Raw genomic sequence first — 20,667 nt, forward strand, 5'->3', positions numbered from 1 at the left:
GATGAGCATCAAAAAAGTGGGAAATGTCTTTGTAATTAGAAATAGAACAAATGTAAAATGTAAAATTATTTTGCATTTATCGCATACTCAAAAATCCTCATGCATCATTGACCCAGTGACACTGGATTGCACACCATTCAGGTACTATGAAGGGATGTCTTGCTTGATGTCATAATTAATCATATTTATCAAAAAAGCATAGCTTGGCTGCATTGGTAAACCAAATGATACACTCTTACGTTTTCCGATCTTGTTTGCCAAACTGCCAAGATATTTGCTGAGTTGATTCAATCCTGTTGTCATATTTGTTGAGGATGTGTCATTTTGGTGAGAACCTACAGGCAAAGAACACGTTATTTAGCAATCATGGACTAATCCATTTGCAAGACATATTTGGTGTTTCATCAAATTTAGATTGTGCAGTGATTTAACTAAATATTGCAACTCTTTTTATAAAAGTGACTATTATAATGCTTCAAAATTATTGATTGGTGTAAATGCTAATTAAAGATATCACAAACACAGAATTGTCAACATACAGGGGAAAACCCCGATTTTTTCAACTTACACATGGGTTTAAAGACCCAACTTTAGTGAATAAGGAATTTAAGAACATTTATAATTCAATTCCATATAGCCCAATATGGCCCTGGACAATTCAGTAGGTAATTATTAGGCCCAGATAGGGTATTGATTGATCTTACTCTGATAAACAAGTAATTTGTTGATTGTAGAAGATCAATAGGCAGACAACAGGTAAATGAATTTTATGTGTAATTTTCTGTTTTAATTTCTTGTGTAGTTGTTCTTTTTAAATTATTTTATCCAGCTATGTACAATGCGCTGAGACGTACGTGTAGTGCATTTGAAACAATTGTAATAATAATAAATATAATAATTATAATAAATCCTAATGTCGATTTTCATACACACATGGTGTTAGCATGTCAGTATGTCTAGCATAGGGCACTTTTTTATCATACACTTTTCAGAAAATGAATACAAAAGATCTAAGCTTGCAAGGGAATTCAGACAATTAGAAAATGATAAATTAGCTCTGAAATATAGCTTGGCAATCCGAAGCAATCATCTTGAATCAGGTGAAACGTTGACTAACTCCATTGCTACTAGGAAGTTTTCACATTCATTCAAATGATGACCATTTCTATTGGAGGGGAGGGTACATTTTTGTTCAACATTTCTGAAACTGGTTTTGCAGTAGTGAGTTATGAAATTTTAAATTGGTTTGTAGATTAGTACGTAGCTGTGAAAATGTAGCTATCTGTTGGCGGGGTAGAGTGCATCGCTATGTGGGTCCTCAAAAAGGTCAACCCCGCACCGGATGGCTGTGTGCCATCTGGCAGTGAAAATGGGTCTGTTACGACGACACAACTTACGTCAGAACTTTGAATGGCAAAATAAACCAAAGTGAGTGTAATTCAATAAAATGACCTATACCTGCCTGAACGCTGATTATTGCTCTTTCCCTAACTCCTTTTGTGAACAAATTTAGTCTGTGGTTCGTTTATGTAATTCGGCTGATTTTCCAAGAAGTACTCAAGATTTTCACTCAAGAAGCGTTTTTGATCCGCTAATAAGGACGTCGTGCGTTCGAAAGTGAATAGGCAAAATAAACCAAAGTGAGTGTGTCATAATTCGATAAAATGACCTATACCTGCCTGAACTCTGTTGCTCATTCCCGAACTCCTTTTGTGAACAAAATATCTTGTTCGTTTACGTAATTAGGCTGATTTTCCAAGGAGTACTCAAGATTTTTTGAACGGCCATCACCCATTCAAAGTTCTGAAATAAGTTGTGTCATCGTAATATACCCATTTTCACTGCCAGTTGGCCCACAGCTATCCATGGCAGGGTTGACCTTTTGATGACCCATATAGCGACACACACTACCCCACCAACATAGCTGCGTTTCCACAGCTAGTGTATATATTATATATATATATATATATAATATATATATATATATATATATATATATATATATATATATATATGTATGTATATATTGATCTTCCAGTGCTGTACCAGTGTTCAAACACATGTAGAGTGTCATGTCAGTTAATTGCTAATGTGAGTAAACAGTCGTAATGAGAGTGATTGTCCAGAAATACTGCAGCAGCAAATTTGATAAAACTTGTAGATATGTTGATCTCGTAGTGCTGTGGTACAATGCAATGACATCTAGCAGTACCATTTCAATGATTTTCCAATTTGCATAATTATCGAATTTTTATCGAATTTTTTAGCTACTATAGACTTTACTGTCAGTACTTACAGGTCTTATATTTGTGTGTAGATGCAAATATGATTACGAGAAACTATTTTATTTTTTGATATTGTTGAAAAAATGCAAATAAGTGCAAAAAAAGGCGTTTTTTTAAAAATCTTCTTCTTCATAACTGCTGGTCAGACGGCTTGATATTTGGTGTACAGGTCCTAGGGATGACCCAACTTGGATTTGTTCAAATTGTGATGAAATATGCAAATTTGTGTTTTAAGGAATTTTTTTGTCATTTTTGGTCAAAATTCTTTTTCTTCAAAACCGCTTGTCTGACAGCTTTGATATTTTGTATACAGGTTCATAGTAATGATCAAATATTATATATTCAAATTATGATGATATCTACAATTTTGTATTTTTGGGCAATTTACTGCCATTTACTGTCAAAAAAATTATTCTCAAAAAGTACTTGTGTGATATGTTTGATATTTGGTGTACAGGTTTCTACAGATGTGTTACGGCCAAAATTGTCTGTTCACTATTTGGAGTAAGAGATTACAGATTCCAATTGATATCAGCGTAGAGTGTGTTGACCCATAACACGTTTTCAAGACTGAGTTCATTGATACAACCAGTGTTTACCTTTCTATTACACAACGCGATGCATAGAAAGACACTACGTGGCCTATCAGCCTTTAGTGTGGAATACACCTCCTTGAAATGTTCAAGTCAAGGAGATCATAGCACATTTTTCTCGCCAGAATTGCTTGTAAAGACGTTTTCAGCCTGTTCAGTGCTACAGTTGTCTATGAACCCACAAAATATCCGGTAAGCACCTATCTTATTGTATATTGAGTTAACAGCTGAATGAGTTTTCCAAGGAAACTCTTTTGGCCTTGTGCATACAAGGGCGTCGCCCCTGCAAGGCAAATCTATACGGACAATGACCAAGGACAAAGAACACTCATGCGGACATTGATTGAGTTGATTCATGTTTGATCTAAGACTTATTAGTTTAGTTGCTTTAGTGATTGTATTTTCATGCAACTTTGATTTAGTTATAACTGTTGCAAAGCAGTTAAATTGTTCATGCTCTGTAAGTCAAGGCTGCTTATGCAAATGAGATCTTGTAAACAAAGGTAAGCGTTCAGTCACCGTTAGAGGGCGCTTAATGAGACAGGTCCTATGACTTGACCCACTGATTTGACCTTTGACCCCTGAGTCATTACAGAGTGTGAATTTTAGCTTAGTTCTTATTTTTTTGTGTGTATTTTTCTGATTATTTCAGTTAAACGTTCCATTACGTTCTTATACGTTATCTGGGAGACTTGCTTATATTCGAATAAACCCCGTGATGATTATCGGATATTTGCTTTGTCTTATTTATGGAGGAACGCATTACGGAATATCATTCATAGATGACAATTGCACAGTAGTCGCAGACAAATTATTTTGAGTCTTAAAGGATTTGTTTGCGCGCTACAAGATGGTTTAAGATGATATATCGAAATTATGATGAAATCTGCAATTTTGTATTTTTGGCGCAATTTTTGCCATTTTTGCTCAAAAAATTTGTTTCTCAAAAACTACTTATCTGATAGCTTTGCAGGTTCCCAGGGGTTGCCTTAGTGTAATATATTGAAATTGTGATGAAATCTTTAATTTCTTTATTTTTGGGTCAATTTTTGCCCAAAATGTTTGTTTCTCAAAAGTTACTCATCTGATAGCATGGATATTTGGTAACAGGTTCCCAAGGTTTATATTGATGTAATATATTGACATTTTTATGAAATCTTCAACTTTGTATTTTTGCAGCTAATTTTGCCATATTTGGTCAGGCTGTCCTGAAATGAGCTATCAAAGATATCCACCTTCGTCATCAACACACGACGCAAAAAGTTATAACACAGCGGAGCTCTGTTGACTGTTAGGTCACTTGTTTTTTCAAAACAGCTGGTCAGACAGCTGTAATATTTGGTATACAGGTCTGATCCTTAGGATGACCTGATATAATTTCATACATTCAGGAAATACTTAATTGTGTATCCATGTCTGTAGTAGCTTCAGGGACATTGGCTCTATGTTTGTATTTGGAACATTTGTATTTGGAACATATGTCCAGCAGCGGCACAGCATCAAATTGTCTTCAATAAGGTATGGATGGTTCTCACAGTGCAATAACATTTAGAACATCCTGTTAATTAATTACTAATTAACCTATTAAATGACCTTTCAGAGTTGGCAGCCTACATTGGCTTAACATTAACACCACCATGATAAAAACACACGTACAGAGACACTAGTCAAGAAAATCAGTTAGCAATATCATGTCTAATAACAGTAATTCTCTCTTGTAGTTTTCTCCTTGGCATAATATCGGTTTTAAATCAATAACGTCCACTAGGCCAATGCAATTATCAATGACTTTGCATTTTCACTGCCGCATTATTCACTCAAATTTCATAAAAAATCCCTTCTGAGCGTGATTATTTGAATTTAGTGATTATGAATTTTGATCATAAAAGTTTGGTGTTAAATGTCTTATCCTGAATAATTCAAATGTATGTTTAAGTATTTTTTGTGCAGTATACTTGTGTGCACATTTCTTAGTAGCTGTCAAAATTGTATTACAAGCAGACACAGAACAATGACAGAGACATAGTGTTTGCATGGATTCAGGGGCAAGAGCACATCCAGGCATAGACGCTACATTGCCAAGTCAGTTACATGTTTTAATAAACCTAAAGGTAGAGTCGCATGTTGCCACACAGCAGGGTCTCAAGGTGTTAGGCTGCGTTCACAAATAACGATGGGGGGGGGGGGGCTGGAGGAATCTCGATTGGAATCTTATTTTTTTTCAGATCCCCCCTAAGTACCCTAAAAAATTTTCAAATGCCCCCCTCTATATGGTCAAATTTTTTCAAGTCCCCCCAACTATCACAGGCCCGCATATTTGTAAAGGATGTGAGCGCAGAAAAAATAAACATGTATTGCGCCGTTCTGCTCACAGGTGTTCAACACTACCTGTATTAGCACTTTGTATAGTCATATTCCCAAGGCAAGTTCTTTAAATGCATCAGTTAATTTTTTAGATTTATTGGTCTAAAAGCCAACTTGAATTAATCCAACTCTGGCCAGGTCAATTGCTCCTGTTGAAGAGCACACAAAATGCAATCATGAGAGAGTAGGAAAATTGTGAATTCTGGCTAATTGCCGTATTGCACAGTGACCTACCAAAAAATTGTTTCAAAACTACAAGACCTGTATGAATTAGATGCTACTCAAAATTGACAATACCGGAAGGTTAAAATATTCCATCAAATAAATGTTTTAATCTCTGAAATTTTGGGTGTGATAATTGCAAATTTGGTTAAAAAATAAATAATTCCATTTGGTCACATATTTTTTTCTTTTAGTCTTTACTATTCAAAGTTTTACTTCTGTATCATTTTATAATAAGAGTGTGAAAATTTAGAAAATCAAGCATGGTGACCCCATCTTTTTTCTTTAATATTTGATTATTCTCATATGCCAGAATTCAAACATTTCTATGTTTTCTTCCTTGTGTTGCTTTCTGGCATGATCTTGTGTACAAGTGAGTTTCACTGTCATGAGTGTCATTTGACCAAAACTCTTCTTCAACTACCATGTACATCAGAGTCAGAGCTGTCTCTGTCACTGTTCAGGTATGTAGTGACAGTGACACTGCAGTAGCATGGTAGTATCTGATATGACACTACCCGTAGGCAGTAGCTGTATTAACTTTGATAATTTTGGCAATATTTTTGTTTAGTTTTACAACTGCGTTCTTGTTCTACTCCCTACAGCATGTTGAATTGTCCAGTATTTAGCTTGCTATCACAGCCTATGTATGTGTACCATGCATTTGTATCACTGACAACTGACTGTCAGTCTGGACTCCACTTAAATTATCACCAAATACATATTTACATTTATATATACAGGCTTTGTCGACAAACTAAATATTGTATGTTTGACCATGCTGTAGGGAGATAGCAAGAAACTGTTGCAGAAATCATTAACAGTTGCAGCTTCTGCCCTGTTACGAGGCTCAAGTTTGTTTTTTACGACAAATAACACGTTAAGATTTTTTCGAGATAAAAGTCATGAAATGTGACAAAATGGTTCTAGATTTTGTTAAATTATTACTAACATTACAACATTTGAAGACATAAAATGGTATTCATTTTCATTGAATTACCTACAAAAACTTGGAATTGGAAAATGTAAAACTCAAAAGGGACCCAAAAATCGTCAAGTCCCCCCCCTACAGGTAGAGCAAAATTTTCAAGTCCCCCCCTCCACCACCCACAAAATTTTCGAATCCCCCTGAATTCCTCCAGCCCCCCTAACCGTTTTTTGTGAAACGCAGCCTTATAGCAGCCTTGAGGGTGACCTATGACCCCTTCTAGGTCATATGTATGGGATTCCTGGCAAGATCTCGCCATAAATTCGGGAGTGTTGAGGAAGCTCCACAGAGCAGCATGTTTTCTTGAGATGTTATAAACACTGCAGTGTTGCTTACGAACTGTTTAAGACAATATTTTGTTGTTTGTTTTTTACACAGTGACGATAAGAAATGGCTGGATGGGACTTGTTTTTGACGTATCTTGAATTTTGTAAGAGCTGACATGGTTAATATGTGATGTGTTTTGGATGTGATAATGTGACTGGCAGATAGGTTTATTTAGCCATGTTAGCAAATATAAAGTTGTCGTGAGTAGCAGGTTTGTTAAAAATGCTTTATGACATAGTAAGTGAGAGATTGATGTGATGTTCAAGACTGACATAGTGTTGACCAATCTGTGAGACGGTGTGATGATATGATGGCCTGCATCAATTCTTATGGTCTTAGCCTGGGTCTTTTTTGTTTTTTCTGCATCAGTATAGCAAAACTATAATCATCCATTACATTGGAATTTGGAGCTAAATTTTTTCCGCTGAATTTCAACAGATTAGTGAAAAATACACTGGATTTAAATGATTTTGAGCATTTTGGCATCATTTGATTTCTCATAACAGTGTTTTAGACAAGTCTGATTGGGCAGAAACTTAGCAATTCTCATTTCAAATGCTATCACAGTGATATATTTGTGTCGTTTGCACTTCTTTTGAAATGACTTACTGTTACGGCATTCTTGCAGATTTCCAGCTTCTGCAGCTGCGATCCCTGTTTCATTAAAGTTTTCTTGAGTGTTCAACTCCGGGTCAATTGATGATGTTGCTTGACATACGATTCTTTCTTTTTCGAGATTATCTGCTGAACCAGCAAGAAATGGTAACAATATATTAATATCAGATGTAAAATCAGCTTACCATGAAACAAAATTCGCCAATGATATCTTTTGAAATGGTCAAGAAAGACAAGATCTTATGTGAAGGGAAAAAAAACACATTTTCAGTACCTTTAAGAACTATCACTTTTGACATTAACAATATACAGTTTTTCCTCACTTCCATCACAAACTATTTGGCCTTTGATTCTTTATAGTACTGGCAAGTGGGTACAAAGACCTTACAAAAAGGTCATAGTTTTTCTTAAATTATTTTGGGTGTTTTTAACTTTAAATATTTTTGACGGAATTTGCATTGTGAACATTAACTTTCTTTAGTGCTTCATTACCTTTTCAGCTAAATAGACAATGAAGCCCTACAAGTCAATTGATGTACTTTACAGAATTAATGGTTTTACTTGAACAAAGTATTTTAGTTTTCAAATCAGCGATGCAATTACAAGCATATTAGCAAATGTGTCATACGTACAAAATATTGTTCGAAAATTAGACAAACATCATGCTGACTATTTTTATTCCCATCCCTTTGCTATACTTCTGGCATATTCCTGTGGTCCCTTCATTATTTAAACTGTTTTACTTTAGACTGCTTCCATTCAAATCAATCCAGAAATTAGCCAAACCTTTTTAAACACTCACCATAGGGAGGCACTGTAGCATGGCTCACAGCTGTAACACCAACATAGGACATACTATCACCCGATATGGCACAGCCATCCTGTCTTTCTGTATCCAATGGCGGAGAATCGCTTGGTCTCACTTCGACATCATTTTGTGATGGATTGTAGGATTGTGCAGAGGGTGATATACCTATGCATGAGAGAACTTATAATTTATCAAGGGCACAAAAAATATTTACTGTACACATGAAATTATATTTGAATATGAGTAGGTGGGTAGGTGTATAATGTAATTGGATGCTGCATAAAAACTCGTGCAAAACCTTCCTGCAAAAATCAGAAAATACATCACAGTGTTACATGTTAAATTGGCTAATCAGATGAAGAAGGGATTATGTTCAACTAAATAGTTTGATCATAAAATATGCAAATACTTTCAGAAATTATGAAAAAGTAAAAAAATTAAAAAAAGTTCAAAAACTGCAAAATAAAGGAAAAATGCGGTCTTTTTGAACTTTTTCATGAACTCTGTTTGATATGAATGTTAGTCTGTCATGAAACGTGTTGAAATACTTGTTCACTGTGCAGCTCAACTCTGGTTGAAACCACACAATAGTTAATATTCAATTAATGATCTAACTATCTTTACTAAATTCTAGCTCATAGCATGAAATTCACCATCATAGCTGGAATGCACACTATTAGATATATAAAGGTGGACCTTATGCAGGTTTCCTCAGATTTTTATTCTGCAGTGTCTTTCATATACATATTGATAGCAGCTTTCACTTGCATTGTATGTTGCAATATTTATAGTCATTGGAAAGCAAGTCAAAATAGGAAAATATCATATTCGCACACAGGTCACTGTAAAAATCAGCTATTTGAATTAAACAAAGGGATATTATTGACATTTTTGTACGCTGAGTGACTTTATGCACTTTACATCTTTCTTGGTATCAAGTCAAAAGATAGATTTTGTCCCTTTATTGTATTTATTTGGAACCATCTGCGACAAATTGTCTGATTTTATTTTTAATTTTAATTTCACAAAGACTCGAAAGCCTTGATCAATAGTGCTGAAACTTCTGTTTAGTTGATTTTCCCATAGTTAGTGGTGATATTTCTTGGCACTTGCCTATCAGTTTGGCAATGGAAATATATATATATATATATATTATATATATATATATATATATATATATATATATATATATTATGAAGTGTCCTACATTTGTCACATTTAGCCTTTTTCATGACAACTACTAAACTTCATCTTTAAACTATGTCAAGGTATTTGTAGGTTTTAAAAAAATTGCTTGGTGTTCAGAAAACCATTTGTATGGTTAAACTGATGATCCCTACTGGTTGAAATAATGAAAAAATGTATTTCAAAGAGGACTCTGTTTCCAAATGATTGTATGCAAGAAAAAACTAGTTTATAGCATAAAGATGACGTGAATCCATCGATATAATCACAGTCCCTCCACAAAACGGTCAAGAAACGCCACCAGTTTCTTTTGTTATGGTCCGGGTTTCGATTGGGCTTTCTGTTGATTTTACTGATGGGGATAATCCCGGATTATCACGCGTGCGGCGGGAGGTGTTAACAGTTACGTGCATAAAATTATCGTAAGCAGAAACTTAATTCTCCCAGAATGCATTCTGATTATTGTCTGCGCATGAGTCTAAAGGCCAAAGTTTGTTTACATCTGCCTGCCGTGGAGTCATGCAGCGTGAACTATGTACAAGTTCGGAGACGATTTCGTCAATTTTGACGACTCCCATGTTGATTGGGACTTCATTTTGGAAGATAAAAATCCTGCGTCGACACGTACTGCTGCGAAACCCAAGCCTTGCGTGGTCTTCCAATGTCCACAGTGTAGCAACCGATACAATCAGTTTGTATATAAATACCCATCGATGGATTGACCACGGTCTCTCGTGGGTAACATACGAAACCCATACACGACATGATTTGTATCTCACTTGATCCTCAATCAGGAAAATCCATGGCAGAGGCTTGGGGAGGTCATGTCACCAAAATGTCGCGACACTTGTAGGGTTTCTAGATTCTCTATATTTGGCGGTCTGAGAATTCGAAAGATCGACAAAATCAAAACATTGGGTTCGGCAGTAACTTGTGTCTTTAAGAAAGAACAGATTCCGTCATGAACCTGATTGCCTACTTTTGAGAAGACTGAACGATCGGTAGGGCCGCACTTGACACCTCTGAACGATCGATAAAGGAGAAAAAAAGGGTCGGAAAAAACGTTGCACTATTACCATAACGCCAACTCTCAATGGGTCGACGCGAGCACCTTGCAAAAACAAGGTCATCGTAAGAGTTCCTTGATTTCGTGCATTGTATTTTGTTGATAAACGATCAAAAATTTCAAATCGAACTCTCAAAGTTTGGAACTGAGGAATTATCATGTTAAATCGATATCAAAAGGGAGTTAAGGAAGACATTTTAGGATTTTCCCATGTAATGCAGATACGACTCGTCGATCCCAAGCGACGCCATTTTGTTTTCAGTTGAAAATATAAACGCGGCAAAAAGACTAGTTTTCTTGTCGAATTAGGTTTCAAAATAACAACACAACACGATTCCCTATTTTTTCGAAGTCTTTGCCTTGTTAGGAGGTGCATGACTTACTTTTTTGATGAAAGGTGAAAAAACAAATGGGGGAGTAAAATTCACAGTGTTTCCGAAATGCATGGCGTCGGTCAAGATCACCTCATGGCTGAACTCAGCCATAAAATATCATCCAAGATTTCTCGATAGTGACCTAGATCTTTAAGAAACTGTTTTACTCATCTTCTCACCAGTCTTCAAATACATGCGAAACAGTGCAGAAAGATGAAAATAAAGTAGCTTGATTGACTGAAAATCGTAGGATACCGGAGCGGGACCGTGTCACAAGACGCCACTGAAACAAGACGCTAACTTGCCTATGACGTCATTCGCTTCCTGCGTCCACCGCAACGCGGACTGTTGCAACTGATTAGCACCTTTGAACAAAAGCGTTTCTTGACCGTTTGTGGAGGGACTGTGATATAATTAATTACCTGTACCACTTGGTCTTTCCGCAGGACCATCATTTGCTTCCTGTTCACCTTTTTTGTAGCAGCATGGAAAACAGCAACAGAGTAATCTCCTACAACTGTTTCCATGCTCTTTGTTTCCTATGGACAGAAAACATATTATTGTGAATGGGGTAAGGTTAGTTATATTTTTTGATCAGGTGCGTGAACATGATTTGCCACGCAATAAATAATAAACACTGGCAATACTTGACCCCTTGAATAAAAGAGTATTCAACACAAGGTTTACAAAATGTTTAGGACGGAGTTTTACAACCTTATGATTATTTTACTCACACAGATTACAATGCAATGCATTTTACTTTTGTAATCGTACATGCAATGCTGTATGGACTGAAAGATCCGTTGCTCGAGGGCGCCCTCATCCTCCCTCGAGGGACGGATCTTTCAGTAAGTCATACTGCTCTTAGTGTTTCTATCAGCCTATTGCCCGACATCTAAAGAATTGCTTATAGGATGGAAATTGAATTTGGTATAAAAATCTTGCTTTGTACTTGTAACATCAAAATAAAATGTAAATAGTGTTGCAAACTTTATTTATATTGATGTGCATACTATGTGTCAAGAGTTCAGACATTCTAAGAATGATTGTATCAGATCATACTCAGAACAATTTTGCTTCAGATATTGACCACACAAGACTATGACTGTTTTCATATTGAAGTTCATGTGAGGGGTTCATGTAGGAACGAAAGATGATGACATTTGACTATTTACGATAATGGACCAATAGTGAAAGACAATAAGCAATTTCATGTCAACTACATTCTTACTTGAAAATATATTCGTATATTTGAAATGAAGCATTGCAGTGTTATTAAAAGAATACTCACCGCGGATAATTTGAATATTTAATGAGTCTTCAATATGAGGGATTAAAGTATAGAAGGGCCGGATATATTTCAATGAACTCTTATTGGAACATGTAAGTCAATTGCTTTCTTGCATAGTTTAGCTTGTGTATTTAGTGTCAACCCGCTGATTAAGTTTTGATGGATTTGGAAATGGGGATATTTCTCATAAAAAACATAGTAATGAACTCAAAAGTAGTTCCATGTCAAGCGTTTTTAATTTGCACAGTCTTTATAAATGCATTTGTTAGAGACCATATTTTAAGAATTCTGCTAATGATGCTGATCATCATTGGTAAGGCTGTGTTCACAAATAACGATGGGGGCTGGAGGAATCGAGATTGGAATCTTTTTTTTCAGATCCCCTGTATTACTAAAATATTTTTAAATGCCCCCTTTATATGATAAAAATTTTTTAAGGCCACCCTAACTATCACAAGCCACATATATGTAATTTGTAAATGATGTGCGCGCAGAAAACATTAACACGTATTGCACTGTTCCACTCACAGGCGTTCAACACTACCCGTTATTAGCCCTTTGTATAGTCATATTCCTAAGTCATTTTCAAAGTTCCATTAGCTGTATCTTCTGGCGATTTTTCCGTTAGTTTTGATTGAAATGATCACTGGCTCATGTTGAAAAGCCTGTCAAATAACAGAGAATCGCATATTATTCGGAAACATTACGTGCCCTACAACTAAGTAACATGTGATTTTACAACGAAAATTTCAATTTTTGTCCGGACAGAAATACAAACTCTGTTGACACGCGGATTGCAACGTAGCATTCTTCTGCACCTGCGCGAGCCATTTACAGCAATTTCAAAATAAATATTCATTACTTATGCCCGGTACTTACGTCGTAGTCCATTGTCCGAGCACGTTGCGTAGCTAGTCTGGTTCCCTGACCCATTTCCCCGGTAGAGGGCGTGGGGAAATATAGGGTCAGGTACCGGGTAGCCATCTTGAACAGAATTTTGTTCAAGATGGCGGAGGTTAGTCACCTGACAGAACATGCTACAACAAATATGGCTGCTACCATGAAAACGCCGGTCAAAATTCGACTGGATCAGAATTATGTTCGAACACTGGTATCCGAACCAAAACATTGGCACACGAGACGGGAAGCATAAACTGAAAGGATTAATCCAGAAGTACGGGGAAATAGAGGTGATTGGCGTGTATCGAACGCGCTAGGGTCATTGAGGTCATCGCCGACTGTGGCGTGACCCAAATGCCCAGAGCACGTTCGATACATGCCACAAGTACTGCTGCGATATCACTGCTAATTGAAAGCAAACTTTGTTGGAACTGTGAACGACGATTGATTTCGATGGATAGAATGGTGTCCGAATTTCGTGAAAAATGCCAGGCATCATGTCGACGTTCGTGTGCTAAATCATAGTGGCTAAATCATGGAGGTAAAAAGTCTTTCTTTCTACCTCCACGGCTTTGTGGTACAAACAAGAAGTTGGTGTCAAGTGAGCCTGAAAGTGCGAAACCCAAGAAACATGAGAAAAAGTTACAAGTGTTACTTTCATCCAATCACGGGTTGTTTTATTTTAACCCAATAGCGTCCATGTTTACATTAGCCGGTACCTGACCCTATATTTCCCCACGCCCTCTACCGGGGAAATGGGTCAGGGAACCAGACTAGTTGCGTAGCCAGATGTCTGGCAATCCACGACGCAATGTTGTTTTGATCCCGCAATAAACGTGAACTTGTACATCTCGCGTGATCGCGGCGTCAACATTATCTTTGTTCTCCCCAGCACGCTGAGCATGCCAGACGTCAACAAACGAGCTCGGAAGGGCGACACGTTTGAACAAAATTAGCAGTTTTATGTGGCTATACATCACTAATCATGTTTGTTTCTTCGTAAAACAACATTTTGCAACAAATATGAGCCTCCAACATGGAATTTTCGGGGGTAAAAAATGGCCAAAAGTTATAAATAAAGGCCCTTTAAACGTATCAGTGAAGTTTTTAGATTCTAAGCCAACTTGAGTTTATCCAACTCTGGCCAGGACAGTTGCTTCTGCTGAAGAGCACACAAAATGATAATCATGAGAAAGTAGGCAAATTGTGAATTCTAGCTAATTGCCATATTGTAAAAAAACTGAGCACAGTGACCTACCAAAAATTTGTTTCAAAAGTATAAGACATATGAATTAGATGCTACTGAAAGTTGACAATATTTGAAAGTTAAAAAATATTCCATCAGATAAATGTTTTAATCTCTAAAATTTGGGTGTAATAATGGCAAATTTGGTTGAAAAATAAAAAATCCATTTAGTCACAATTTTTTTCATTTAGTCTTTACTGTTCAAAGTTTAGATTTTGTATTATTTTATGACAACAATGTGAAATTTAGAAAATCAAGCATGGTGACCCCATCTTTTTTCTTTAATATTTGATTATTCTCATATGCCAAAATTCAAAAATGTCCATGTGTTCTTCCATGTGTTGCTCTGTGGCCTGATCTTGTGTACAAGTATGTTTCACTGTCATGAGCGTCATTTGACCCAAACTCGTCTTCAACTACCATGTACATCAGAGTCAGAGCTATCTCTGTCACTGTTCAGGTATGCAGTAACAGTGACACTACAGTAGCAGGGCAGTATCTGATAGTGACACTGCCCGTAGGCAGTAGCTGTATTAACTTTGATAATTTTGACAATATTTTGTTCAGTTTATACAACTGCGTTCTTGTTCTACTCCCTACAGCATGTTGAACTGTCCAGTATTCAGCTTGCTGTCACAGCCTGTGTATGTGTACCATGCATTTGTATCACTGACAACTGACTGTCAGTCTGGACTCTAATTAAATTATCACCTAATACATATTTATGTATACAGGCTTTGTCAACAAACTGAATATTGTGTGTTTGAGCATGCTGTAGGGAGACAGCAAGAAACTGTAGTTGATATATTGCATAGAAATATCGCAAATATATCAACTGTTGCAGCTTCCGCCTGTTACTAGGCTCAAGTTGTTTTTTTACGACAAATCATACATGTTTAGATTTTTTCGAGATACAAGTCATAAAATCTGACAAAAGGGGTTCTAGATGTTGTTAAATTATTACCAACATTACAATAATTGGATGTCACTGGTATTCATTTGTCAATGAATAACCTACAAATCTTAGAATTGGAAAAAGTAAAACATAAAAGGGAACCACAAAACTTTCATGTTCCCCCCTGCAGGTAGGGCAAAATTTTCAAGTCCCCCTCCACTACCCCTCGAAATTTTCGAATGCCCCGAATTCCTCCAGCCCCAACCGTTTTTTGTGAACACAGCCCAAATCATAAAGCTGAAGGAAACATGATCTTAATTCATATTGCTTGTCAGAATGTGTTTTAAAACAGATTTATAAGGCATAGCCGTTTTCGTACTCCTTGAAAATTCAAGGAGTACGTGGAATCTTACCAACTAGCTCTTTAGTTATTTATTCTAAAATACGTTAATGCAAAGTTTGATCTAGGTAGGGTTTAACACTTATCTCGACTTGTTAAACTATGAAATATTGTTAAACGGCATTTTGCATGCATTAAAGCACCGAAATGCTACATCTTGCATGTTTGTAAATACAGACAATCAATACAACAACAACACTTACCATTCTGAAAAGCGGTGTTGTCTCCGTTGCTTGATTAGAGCTCTCAGGACTAATTTCGTGAACTTGTTGTACGTCACCTGAACAAATCGAAGAAATAAAATCGTAAGCAGTTTACACAAAAAGATGACAGCACATGCGTCATCATATGGTTTTAAATCCTTCCTGTATAAGAGAAGTTCATATGATATTTACTCGAATGAGTCAAATAAAGTACAGTTGGGATTGAATTTCGAACAAGTCTGCTATAGTTGATGTTTTCCGAAATGCTGGTTCTCTTCATCAGTGTTACAGTTTTATCTATCACTAAAAGATCTTGAAACTCATGTTGCAGTCTATCGACATAACATGCTCACCTTCTCCACTGTTCGGATCCGGCTTCCTATTGTTTCTCCTCGATGCTGTGTCACTCATTCTTCTTGTAGTATTGCTGCACTCTACTGTGTAGTAACGCTTGGAAACTTCTGTGTCAAAACCTGTCTGTAACAGTACAAAGGTTCTTATTATCTTTGGTCTTCTCTTGAAGGGGAGTGCATCATATTCACCTAGAGTTTTAGTCCTCAAGTACAGTACTTAACAGTATTATATTTATTTTCGAAGCTAGCTGTAAATAATTAGCTTAAAGGACCATATTCAATTGGAAACACGATACACACACTACGGATGCTCCATTATTACATTTAAATCATTACATTTCAGTTAAGAAAAATATTTTCCTTCTAAATACAATGATATGTAGACAATGTAAATATGTTTTAATACTGCCCTCATAGGTTAATGTACTGTAGATAACATTAGCAACGCCATTGAAAGCTTCATATGGTGAAAAATAGGAAAGTCATGATTCAAAATGCGAGGCTGCAGATCAATGGAAACATAGCTGTTCCATGAATATAAAGATCACTCTCGATAACCTTTTTCATTATTCAATGACAGAGCAGCTACCATATTCTATGTGTATTCATGGCTTGATGCAGGGCATTGCCAACAGGATTGGAACTAATCTGGAAGAATCGGATCTCTATATTTTTTCAAATTTCTCAAATGTGTTTTGTGTTCTATACCTGAATGTTGCAATGTTACTTATATATTACTCATAAAAACAAGTGGGCATGCATGGCTTAAAGAGAAAAGCAGATGAGCTTACATTTGCAGATTAAACCGACATTAGTTCACTATCCAATTACCCGAATTAGTTCCAATCGTGTTATTCGAAGTAGGTATCTATCGGGTCATAGTTCAAAACCTGTTGACAATGGGATACTAAGGACAGGACCTGATATACTACTAGTATTTATAGAGAACTATGAAACTAGAAAAATGAAGAAACGAAAAAATGTTAATTGTAAGCAGAAATTCTTGCAAGGAAAAGATGTTGTATTCGACAAGCAAGGACCTGTATAATCAATAGATATCTTTAGTTTGCGGTCTTGGCTACTATAAGGTTACAACCGACAGTTTCAGTTCAAATACGATTCATAAGACTAAGTCTTAATGATATTACTCTCTTTTAATTTACGAAAATTTATGAAGTCCTAATTTATTGAAAATCTCGGTCAAACACAATTTCAATTCAGCTGTAACACACATCAAAATTCAGTAATCTGTGAGCTTACGATGAATCTCATAAAAGAACACGAATGTACATAGTATACCAAATTTTAAATAGGGTTTACTTGCATGTAATTGAGGAAAACGCATAACATCTAGTGGTGATCATTCATTGCTCTATCTTAGCTTTAAAAAATCATATTTTTATGGATATTGTATTTTTCGTTCTATTCAATCTAGCAAAGGTCTTTATTTTATGATTTCATTAGTAGGGTATTCGAGCAAACTATTTCTTTCCGTTATGTGATCTTGCTGCAATAATAGATTGTGACAACGATAACATTCATCCGTTTACTATAACATTGTCACTGGTTATTTAGACTACCCGTGTTGTCGTTCCTGTAATGTAAACCTGAAGCATCTTAATGACATTTATTCTGTGCAATCGTTAAACACTATCACCGGAAAATGAAGCCTAACCAATAATCTTCAGACAAGGTATAGGCTTATAACTGAACAATACTTACACAGGTCCTACAAAATATCATATAGACTAAGAATTTTGAAATGATTTTTGGCAAGATAAATTGGGATTCAATAAAAACCACAAATGTACTTCATGATTTCTAGAAACTTTTGTTTGTGTAATTGTCTACTGATTAAGGCACGTCGTAAATTTACAATACAAGGTTACTGCACCGATACCTGACCGTCGACAGAACAGTGCCGAAACTACAACCGTCTTGCTGAACAAATGAATAACCGACTCTCACGCAAAAATAAGTGTTCACAGAGAGGTCACTGGAGATAACCTTTGTTAGTCTTTATAATGAAGCTGAGATGAAATTTTGATTTATAGCTTTCGCGAGTACCCTTGAATTCATAGTTTTAGTTGAAATGATCTGTGTTGTGAGAATATTATCGGAAAAATTATTTGGATGTCACAAGTTCCTTTGTGAGGCGAATCCCAACGTAGGGTTTGTTCTAAGCTGTTAGAAATGGTCAAGATCTCTTCAATTGATTGGTGTGTGAGTCATAGTTTTAGTAAATGAATTTTTATCTTTACTGTTACGAGCTTTGTGAAGTTCAACTTGATTAGCATTATGCATATTACAACCAATCTACGCTATGTCATACATAGTAACATTTCTCTTGAGATCGATTTATACTTCCTGTTCGCTATGGAGCACTTCAGTGACCCCTACCTTGCTCGTGACTTTAGCCGCCCGTTTCACCTGGTCGCAGAACCTCACAGTGAAGAAATTGCAGTGCTCTTGGTGGCGGTGGTGTCTGTGGATTGAAAATTATGTGTCCTTGCGTTCTGTTTAGAGAATCCTGTGGTTGTGAAAACCAATATGTCCGACCACAAGGCGACAGTGTGGTGAAACTATTCTGTGGCAGTGTTCGGACAAAGTCCATACACATTGCTTGTGTTTATGGCCTATTTTACCAGGTCACCTGATCTAAGGTCGCAGTGGGACAACTTGATGTGTGTCTTTTGAGATCATAATTTTCAAAGGACGCTGAATTGTACACCTCATGAACTTCCATGTAGTGCCATTTCACACTTTGGTACGATTGTCTCAACCTTTATCTTTCGACATCATTGTTCACTTCTGACTGAACTCTTGCTACCTTTAATAGCTTTTGTCTTGTGCTGGAGGGGCAAACTACATGGTATTGAGATGCATTGTGGGTAAAATCTACTCACCAAGAGAGATAGTGGTAAGATTTGTGTTGATAGTATTTAGAAGATCACTGTGTTGGGAAGTTGTTGTTCATGAACAGGTAATCTAAATCATGTGTTCATCTTTTCAAGGCATTTTTGACATTAAAATCATGTATAACCTACAATTTATTTTTGACTTTTCTAATATTATGAGATTTACCTGTAAAATCCGCCATTGAAGATATGGCCGACCACCTGAGACTTTAAAGATTCACTTAGTACTTAGCTAAATCATATTTAAAGTGCTGAGAATTAATGGGGATGTTTTGTTGAACTAAGCTGATAAATATGAAAGCTATGTAGGTGCCATTGTTGCCATAGACTGGACAAGCGACACCAACAAAGTCAATGACATGAGAATAAGAGCAATTTCGCGCGTTATCTCATAGTTTGTAAGACCGTGGCCATGCTTTAACTGGAAGTGAGGGCGTGATAAATATTATGCAAGCAACATTTTGCATATGTATGCACAAAGTAACCGTGAACATGAGTCCTGTTTCAAAACAAAACCTCATGACAACAAAGTCAATGAAATTTTTGTCTGTCACGGCAAGGGCTTTCATGTTCCATTCTGTTCGCTGAATGTTCTGGCCATACTGACAGCTGTTAGTTTGGAGAATCACTGTACATGTTTTCTACCTTTAATGAATCTTGATCCTCCAATATGATGGTTGTGTTTAAAAGTGTCTATCGTGGGAGCAAGGTTCAAGTATAGTATTTTATAATAAGGAAAAATATCAACAAAATCTGCATTAAATAATATTTATATACATACATAGTGTTTGCAAGCTTATTCTCTCTCTCTCTCTCTCTCTCTCTCTCTCTCTCTCTCTCTCTCTCTCTCTCTCTCTCTCTCTCTCTCTCTCTCATGCGGTTACGGTCCTCTGTCAGTCACTGAGAAGAATATGGTACGATATTGATCGGCCACGGATAGCAAACATGGACGTCAAACTTTAATAATATTGAAAAACACAGACAAGTTGTCAGGTCCTATGTCAAAATAGCTTATTAATTCTTCTACATCAACCCATTCTCCATAACAGCTGTAACTGCAATAACTTCATCAATAACAGTAAATTAATTGTTTTATCAGACATTGTTTTATTTATTTTATTGTACAATCATAGAGTGATCAACCATGTCTACACTTTTCTTATAATTGTTTATAATTTAAACAGCGTTCTAAAGTTGTAAATATCACGTAAACCATACAAAACTGCACAGTTTTTGAAAATACAAATTATCTTGTACTCCGCACAGATATCAATATTGTGCCAATAAACCACCATTGTAGCAAGACTTTGTTCATGTCATAAACTCAAGTATTGTCCGATACATTTAGATGTCGTGTTACACTCACTTGTATCATCATAAATGGTACCATTGACGACGCCCGTCATCTTAAGGCAATGAAAACCTTCTCCACTCACCCTCGGGTAGGTGATTATCGCCACTGTCAATATTATTACTCATATCTGCACCCAAAACATCGCCTATATCTTTCTCATTCCAATTAGAAATTTTAGGGATGTCACCAAATTTAAGGTTCATAGCAAAGTTACTTTAATACTAACAACTTTACCTTCTATTACTTGTTGTCGATGCACAGCGAAACTCACATTTACACT

At 36.2% G+C, this 20,667-nt stretch overlaps 1 long non-coding RNA gene across 1 annotated transcript; it reads right to left on the minus strand.

Moving 5' to 3' along the window:
* Positions 1-239: 239 nt before the first annotated feature.
* Positions 240-8,361, minus strand: LOC139126464 (uncharacterized). The gene is made up of 3 exons (XR_011550584.1): positions 8,197-8,361; positions 7,389-7,520; positions 240-335 (listed from the first exon to the last, which is right to left on the minus strand). It is a non-coding gene; the product is annotated as an uncharacterized lncRNA (long non-coding RNA).
* Positions 8,362-20,667: the final 12,306 nt, after the last annotated feature.

The sequence above is a fragment of the Ptychodera flava genome, assembly GCF_041260155.1.
Source record: "Ptychodera flava strain L36383 chromosome 3 unlocalized genomic scaffold, AS_Pfla_20210202 Scaffold_27__1_contigs__length_13241970_pilon, whole genome shotgun sequence".
Lineage (NCBI taxonomy): Eukaryota > Metazoa > Hemichordata > Enteropneusta > Ptychoderidae > Ptychodera > Ptychodera flava.